Source organism: Triticum dicoccoides, chromosome 7B (assembly GCF_002162155.2).
Source record: "Triticum dicoccoides isolate Atlit2015 ecotype Zavitan chromosome 7B, WEW_v2.0, whole genome shotgun sequence".
Taxonomy (NCBI): domain Eukaryota; kingdom Viridiplantae; phylum Streptophyta; class Magnoliopsida; order Poales; family Poaceae; genus Triticum; species Triticum dicoccoides.
Window position 1 is genome coordinate 94408925 of NC_041393.1, and position 9109 is coordinate 94418033.

General features: G+C 48.6%; 1 pseudogene; it reads right to left on the bottom strand.

Annotated features, from left to right (window-relative positions):
* Positions 1 to 3430: 3430 nt before the first annotated feature.
* The window catches only part of LOC119338683, a 23063-nt pseudogene continuing 17384 nt past the window's right edge, over positions 3431 to 9109 (bottom strand).

Sequence of the window (9109 nt, forward strand, 5' to 3'; positions counted from 1 at the left end):
ACCTGTTACCGATAATTTCAGTGCTTGCAGAGAATACCTTGCTGAAAACCGCTTGTCATTTCCTTCTGCTCTTTGTTGGGTTCGACACTCTTACTTATCAAAAGGACTATGATAGATCCCCTATACTTGTGGGTCATCATTAATATTTTGAAAGACATGGTTGCTTGTTGATATGCTTGAGTATTAAAGTCTTCATGTCAAAACTAGACAATTGCTTTGAACCATATAGAAGTCCAAATGTCCAAGCTACAAAGAAAAGAATATGTGATGAACATGTTAGGCAGCATTCCACATCAAAAATTCTATTTTTATCATTTACCTACTCGAGGACGAGCAGGAATTAACCTTGGGGATGCTGATACGTCTTTTTGCTCTATAAATACCCCAATATTCTAGAAACCCTAGGGGAGTCGACAAAAATCAATTCCAGCCGCCGCAAGTTCCAGAACCACCAGATCCAATCTAAACACCATCACGGAGGGGTTCATCATCCTCATTGGTGCCTCTCCTATGATGCGTGAGTAGTTCATTGTAGACCTATGGGTCCGTAGTTAGTAGCTAGATGGCTTCCTCTCTCTCTCTTGATCCTCAATACAGTGGTCTCTTGGAGATCTATTTTATGTAACTCTTTTTGCGGTGTGTTTGTTGGGATCCGATGAACTTTGAGTTTATGATCAGATCTATGTTTTTATCCATGAAAGTTATTTGAGTATGTTGATCTCTTATATGCATGATTACTTATAGCTTCGTATTTCTTCTTCGAATCTTTTGTTTAGTTAGGCAAACTAGATCAACTAGATCGATTTTTCTTGCCATGGGAAGAGGTGCTTTGTGATGGGTTTGATCTTACAGTGCTTGATCTCAGTGACAGAAGAGGAACCAACATGTATGTATAATTGCTATTAAGGATAACAAGATGGGGGTCTATTTCTACATAAATAGATCTTGTCTACATCATGTCATCGTTCTTATTGCATTACTCCGTTTCTCCATGAACTTAATACAGTAGATGCATGCTGGATAGCGATCGATGTGTGGAGTAATAATAGTAGATGCAGGTAGAAGTCGGTCTACTAATCTTGGACGTGATGCCTATATAATGATCATTGCCTGGATATCATCATGATTATTTGAAGTTCTATCAATTGCCCAACAATAAAAATTCTACCCACCGTATGCTACTTTTTCTCGAGAGAAGCCACTACTGATATCTACGGCCCGGGGTCTCTTGTTTACGATATTTGCCTTCGAGAATTTTTATTTGTTTTTATTTTCAGATCTATTAATTCAAAAACACAAAAATACCTTGCTGCAATTTTTAGTTATTTATTTTACCCGGTGTTCCCACGAGATCTATTTATCCAATCTACTACAATTTTATCTATCTTTTTACCCATGAGGGATTGACAATCCCTCTCTTACGTCGGGTTGCAAGTATTTGTTCTTTGTGTGCAGGAGCTGTTTATGTGGTGTTGTGTGGTTCTCCTACTGGTTCGATAACCTTGGTCTCATCACTGAGGGAAATACCTACCCTTGATGTGCTGCATCATCCCTTTCTCTTTGTGGAAATACCGACGTATTTCAAGCCAACATCGGCGCACCACTTAAGGGTTGATCTTTTTCCTTCCTGTATATGCGCCGCCGCCACTTCCCATGCCCCCATGCCGCGCGATCGGACCTAGCAGTCCACCGCATGATGCTGCTCCTCGTACGTGTGGATACCTTGGAGGCATCACATCTGTGGTGCTTGGACGAACTATTCAAGGGAACCGTAAGGAGTCATTCGAGGGATCCGCGAGAAGCTGTTCTCGGGAGATAAAATCGTCCGCGGGAGATAAAACCGTCCGCGGGACATCACTATTTGCGGGAGATCGATCGACCGACTACATGCATCACCAACTCTACAACCGCTACGGTGACTGCGCGTCTAGTGGTTGACTCGATCTCCTGATTTATTTCCAGCAGCATGATCTTAGGTGTGCGGTAGAAAAAAATTATTTGGCACCAGCGTAGCGTACCGCATGTTCCAATGATGATACCATTTGCGAGTCGAGTGTGTTCTTGCAACTGGGACAATAATAACAAACTTTGAGTCTAACTGCAAGTCGAGGGTGGACCTACAACTAGGATGGAAAGCAAGACACATGCCTAGTTGTGAGTCAAGGGCGAACTTTCCTATGAGCCCATTTACGAGTCGAGAGTGTTCTTGCAATTGGGGCAATAAAAAACTATGAACCCAGTTGCAAGTCGGGTGTGAACCTGCAACTGGGATGAACAACCAAATATATGTCTAGTTATGAGTCAAGGGTGAACTTTCCTATGAACCGATTTATGAGTTGAGGGTAGAATCTACAAACTGTCCACCAGGCCAAAAAACACAAAGTGAAAATGAACAAAAAAGAAAGCCCCCTCCCCAAAGGACAACATATATGGGCACGTGTGAAAAGAAACGCGAAAATATGCCGACACAAAACAAAACCGAGAGAAGGGGACGACCGACAAAAAAGAACGAGTTCACATGAGTGCACATGATCAAGTTTGTGCGAAAATTAAAGCAAACGAATCGTATGGTTATAGACTTAGATGAGATATCGAAATCTCACTTGGAAGAGATTTAGCCAATCCAAAAAGAAAACTGTAGTTACACTCTCCTCTAGCTACGCTATCGAACCAAAATAAACAAAAACGGGGAATAAAAAGACATGTGGCCCTTTATAAAAAAGTTGCAGCCCACTCAATAAAGCCAATACACAAAGCATAAAAACAACCCGCATATGGGGTCTCACTGCTTCACGAGAAATGAACATAAAACACACAGCAACAAGCATGACTTACAAGCACGCGCTTGCAAACACACACACACACACACACACACACACACACACACACACACACACAAAGTCTTTTGCCGAGTGTCCGACAAATGGCTCTTGGCAAAAATCTGTTTGCCTAAGAGGTGTACGCCGGGTGGCTTTGCCGAGTGCAACTCTTGACAAAGACTTTAACGAGGGTTTTCGGCCCTTTGCCCCTGGCACTCGGTGTACGTGGCGATTCCAGTAGTGTATTAAAATTAAAATCAAGGGATATTTTGTTGTGACAATTAATTAAGATCCATGGGCATTCTTGTAAAAAACAACACACATAGCTCAAAACGCGCGTCCAGCGCTTCAACAACTGACATGTGGCCTAGCCACACGCTGGCATGCCACGCAAGCACTCGATACGGCGCCATACTTTCATAGGCACCATATCTGAACACCCAGACAAGTTACCACACCACTTTTGTGTATTTTTCAAGTTTAAGCACCGAAACTGACTGTCGCGGACAAGTTAGGGCATCTGTAGTGTATTTAACCCCCAAAAAATCTTCTCAAATGCTAGAACATTCGGCGCTCTCCGGCGCAGTGCTCTGTGAGACTGACAACACTCATCAGTCAGTGGTGCAACCTCCCGCGTCTACCTCAAAGTGCTTGATCAGATCCAGCAGGTTGCCAAGCGATGACCCACCATTTTGCACGGCTGCCCTCGCCTTCTCCGAGAGAGCAAGCGCCTTCCTCCTCCTCTCCTCCTTCGTCCATGATGCTCCTAACGGCCGCCTCCACCACCTCTCTCCTCACCACGACCTCCTTCTTCGCTACCCACAACAATGGCTCCTTAATCCCGACGCTCACACCGATTCCCAGCACCTCCACGGCCAGCTTTTCATTCAGGAACTGGTCCGAGAAGTGCGGCCATGTCACCACCGGCAGCCCGGGTGCGATCGCCTCGAGCGTCGAGTGCCACCTGTCGTGGTTCTAAGTCTGACAATAGTGTAGGGGGTACTAAAGGAGAGGCAAGATCCTAGCTATGGAGTAGTTCTTCACGCAAGTGTTTTACGAGTTCAGGCCCTTCTCGGAGGAAGTAACAACCCTACGTCTCGGTGCCCGGAGGCGGTCGACTGGATTACATGCGTGAGAGTTACAGAGGTGCGAACCTTTCTGCCTGTGGAGGGGGTGGCTTATATAGAGTGCGTCAGGACCCCAGCCAGACCACGTAGCAGAGAGTTCAATGTACATAAAGGCCAGACGTTACTGATAACGCCTTACATAAAGTGATATCATGGCCATAAAGACTACTTAATAACAGACCATTTGGCTGTAGAGTGACCTTAGATCTTCTGGTGGTCGAGTGAGTCTTCATGATCGACTGTCTTCGAGTCCGTCGAGTGGAATCCTTCCAGGTCGACTGAAAGGTAGTTTCTTCTAGAGATGTCCTTGGGTAGGGTAGTTTGGACTGGTCCGTGACCCTACCCTAGGTACATGGCTTCGTCATTAGCCCCCGAATGGATCGAGGTTTGAGTGAGGAAGGAGTTGAGAATTCTTCCGACCCCTCTTTTTGTGATATGAGTATGTCTTGTTCTGGATCAGTGACCTTAGGTGACGGCACCAACTTCTTTTTCAGTCGCCTTGATCCATTCTTTATATTAGTCGAGTGACTTTTTTATACTTGGAGATCTCCGAGCGACGGATCAGAGGAAATCTTCAGTCTGACAAGTTGCTCTGCTGTTCGCGGATTTAGCGGGATCTGAATTTCGGGAAGCGGGCGGGGCGGAGGAAGCCGCAGTACTCGGACGGGATACGGCAGGGACTCCTCGATTTCCATGCCACCTTTTTCTCCATGTATCGCGCGCGCGACTGTTGCGGGATTTGACAGGATCGCCCGGGCCTACCAGTCAGCCACTCGGAAGAGACTTCATATAATGCGCCGGACGGGGTTTTTTCAAACAGTGCACCCTCAATCCCCTCTCCCTCTTCCTCGAACTCACCCGCTGCACTCGCTTCCACCTCCGCCTCGTTGCTCCTTGCGCGCCTTGCCGGCGACGATAGTGAAGGAAAAGACGACGGCTTTGGAGTGGGCGAAGAAGGCGACGGTGAAGGCGAAGGGGAGAGCGCCTAGTTGGGGCGGATCTTCATCGCGGTCTGGCCTGCCGCAAGGCTGGATCCAGGGAGACTGGATCCGCTCGACCATCACCCAGAAAGACCTCGATGACCTGTCCAACGAAGGACTGATCCCCCATGGGTCAGCGAGGCTTCCAGGGAAGGAGTGGCAGCCGCAGCCTCAGGAGGGTGAGTGTGTCCTCTGAGCCACCCATGTAGATTGCGGTTTTTCTTTGCTGCCGAATCTTTTCTTTCGAGGGTTTCTGAACTTCTTTGGTGCACAACTCCTTCACTTCACACCCAACTCCATTGCCTACCTCGCCGCTTTCATGTCGTTGTGCAAAAACTTCTTGGGTTGCCGGCCGCACTGGGGCCTTTTCAAACACATTATCACTTATCGCTCTCAGACGGTGAAAAAGGCTAGCCCGAATGACGAGAGGACCCAAGTAATCCAGATGTGTGGGGGTCTTGGGGTTCAGATGAGGAGTAAGAGTGCCTTTCCAGCGATGACCCTTCCTGAGTCAGTTCGAGGGTGGCAGTCGACCTGGTTCTACTGCCAAGACCAGTCGACGCCAGGGCAGTCGACTGACCTTCCCTCATTCTCCATGGACCGAGTGAACAAGCCATCTTCTCTGAAGGTGCTTCCGGAGGAGAAGGCTCAGGTTAGGATGTTGATGGAGCGCGTGGTCCAGCTCATTCACGACGGAGTGACGGGCATGGATCTTCTAGAGGTTTTCCTTCGACGGTGCATTCAGCCACTTCAGTATTGGGTCATCCGATGTGGTTGTATTCAGGTACTGAAGATACCACTCGGGTCCACCCGGAGGAGGTCGACGATGTCACTCTGGAGAGGTGGATGACCGCCATCACGGGGAACAGAGATAATCCCCGCGGAGCCAGGAGGATCCCGCCACTCGACCAGTCCTACAAAGCAGACAAGGTCTGACTACATTTCCCTGACTGTGATTCTGTTTCCTTCATTCTGCTTTGCTGCAATTCGGTCGACTGACTTTTATCTTGTTTGTTGTCTTCCAGATCACTACCGAGATGTACTCGATGCCCAACGGGGCGCAAGAACAGACTGAAGAAGAAGAAGGAAGTGGAGGTGAAAGTCAGGAGGAGTGGGAGTCGGACGGTGACGAGGGTGAAGAAGATGCTAGCTCTGACTAGGAAGAGGAGGAGGAAGAGGAGGAGGTAGTCGAGCCTCCTCGCACTGAAAGACGATCCAAGCTCGCCCATGATCCTGTGGTCGAGCGTGGCAAGGGAGCCGTGCCTGCTGGGCAGTCGACCAAACGCCCTCGGACGACTTCTCCGGTGCCGACTGAGAAAGCGTCGAAGCAACCCCGAGCGGCACCGACAAAACCGGCGAAGGCTCTACTGAAGATGAGGATGGAGATTCCGACTGTTTCTGGGTAATGGCATAACTCATGTTTTCTCTTTCAACATGGATATATTCTTGGTCGACCCGATCGCTGACCCACTAATTTCTGAAATCGCAGTGCTGCTACTTCTGAGACCTCAGCCAGCCATGACGATCAAGAAATGGAGGATGCTGCCACCTCCAATCCTGGTATGATCTGTGCAGTTTCACTTTCGGTCGATCGGATCTTCATTTTTAACTTTGAACCTTTTATGTAGTTCTACCTAGCATTATCATTTATCTCCCCGACGACGATGATGAGGAGCCACTGAGGCAAAGGAGGAACAGGAAAGCGTCTGCTGGCAAGACTGCTCAGGTTGCGTCAGCGCCTGAGACATTGATTCCGGAGGGGGCAACGTTTCTCGGGCTACCGTGTCCTTTGCGGTGCCGTTGACAAGTGTACGCCCTCCGTCGTTGAGTGCTGATCCACCTTCCCTCTTCTCCACACACCACGTCCCGGAGGACCAAGCAGGTGCTGCCAAGCAAGCCATACGCCAGGCGGGGGTCATGATGGAGCAGGTGAAGGCGATCCGAGACGCCAGCCAAGCAGCTTATGATGCAAGTTCAGCTCTTCAGAGCAATGTCCAGGTTAGTTGACCACCGCCTGTTCTGTTAGGATATGACATCTGACAATTTTTCTTTCTGAACATGTTAATACTTGTCATACACCCATTGGGTGTGTCGATTGATAAGTCTGGATTAGTGGGGGCACGCTGAGTGAACCCACTGGGTGTAGTCCCCGAGACTACGGTGGACTGCTGGCAGTCGACTGTAGTCTTTATGCCTTGATTTTTTTTACTTTCTTCACTCAATCTGGTCGAATGGAATCATGAAACTAGTGGGGGCACGCTGAGTGCACCCACTGGGTGTAGTCCCCGAGACCGTGGTCGACTGCTGGTAGTCGGCTATGGTCTGAAGAATACTTTGCTCTTCTTTTTTTATGTCTAACTGTTGGCAGTTAGCTACTTTCGGTCGACTGATCGATCCGAGCCGGTAGAACCAGTGGGGGCACGCTGAGTGCACCCATTGGGTGTAGTCCCCGAGACTACAGTCAAATTTTTTGGTTCGGCTGCAGTCTTAGAAATGCTACGATTTTTCTCTTAGTCACTCGGAAAATGACCTTTCTTTGATGTCTGTCAACTGATCTTTCGCAGAAGTCTTGCGAGCTTGTGGCTCGCTATACTGAGTTGGAGAACAAGCATATCCAGCTCGAACTTGATCTGAAGCTTGTCTAGGAGAAATTCACGAAGGCGAAGGAGGAGGCAAAAGGTATGTTTGGTGAGAACCTTGACGACTACCCTTATTTGTTGTCCATTCCTGAGTCTGACCTCACTGTCATTTCGTAGATAAACTAAGGGATGCTCTGAAGAAGAAGGACCTTGACCTCGCCGAGGCGCAGAAAGCGGCTTCGGACAAGACGAAACTCGCAAAAGAAAAGTTGGCTTCAATCAGCAAACTTGAAGAGGAGAATACCAATCTGAAAGCTGCTCTCGACGTGGCCAACAAGGAGGTCACTCGACTGAAGAATGACAAGATGGCCCTGAGTGACAAGGCTAGCGAACTGGTGGGAAAGAAGAACGACTTAGAAGCTTATCTGGGACGGCTCGCCAAGAAGTTATTCCTCATGCTCGAAGGTAACCCCTTATATCCGACTGGTAATCACTGACTTATTGTGTGAACGCTAGCTTATCCTTGGATCGTATCCACAGAATTCTGCCAAAACTTTGAAGAGGAGACTAGTCGAGTGGAGACTGACTTAGATCCCATCAACTCTCCTGTGAAGGATGAAGCCGCCATGAACGTGCTCCGTCTCGAGTCTCGCGCTGCTGCTGTGGTCGACTACCTTGCGAGACTAAAGGTTGCAACATCACGCATCGACACAACACTTTGGCCGGGAGAAACACTTCAGAATGATCTCGAGTCTCTGATGACTCGACTGAACGAAGTTCCAAGTCGAGTGCAAGAATGGAAAAAATCTTCTGCCAGGTGTGGTGCCGACGTTGCTCTGTGTCTGGTCCGTGTTCAGTGCAAGGACGCGCGAGAGGACAAGCTGGCGTCTCTCAAAGTGGCCAATACCAAGAAGCATGACTTCCGATCTTTCATGGAGACCTTCATTGCTGCTGCCACTCGGATCGCAGATGGAATCGACCTGGACGAGTTCGTTGCGCCTTCCAGTCCTCCGCAAGAGGAGTAAAAAACTTCTATGCTCGATGCCTTAAATTTGCCTCGGGATGCCGAGTGGTTTTTGTAACCGATAAACCTTAACAGGCTTCGTGTCTGAGCACTTCTGGATCCCTAGGACGTTATCCGAACTTGGGCTTGCCATTGAATATGTTTGCTTCTGCCTTCGAACGATCATTGTCCTTCGCTCGGAATATATACTAGTGTTTGTGATGCATTTTTGCAGGTAGGGACGAAACACAAATTGCAATCGACTTGTACTCGTCATGCTTAGGTGAGCACTAGGCCGCGGCTAAGCTCCCGAGTGGAAGGCTTGCTCGCCACTTGGTAGGATTTTCAAAAACTTAGGCGAGCATTGGGCTGCAGCTAAGCCCCCGAGTGGGAGGTTTGCTCTCCACTCGGTAGGATTTCAGAAACTTAGGCGAGCACTGGGCTGCAGCTAAGCCCCTGAGTGGGAGGTTTGCTCTCCACTCGGTAGGATTTTCAAAAACTTAGGCAAGCACTGGGCTGCAGCTAAGCCCCCGAGTGGGAGGTTTGCTATCCACTCGGTAGGATTTTCAAAAACTTAGGCGAGCACGGGGCTGCAGCTAAG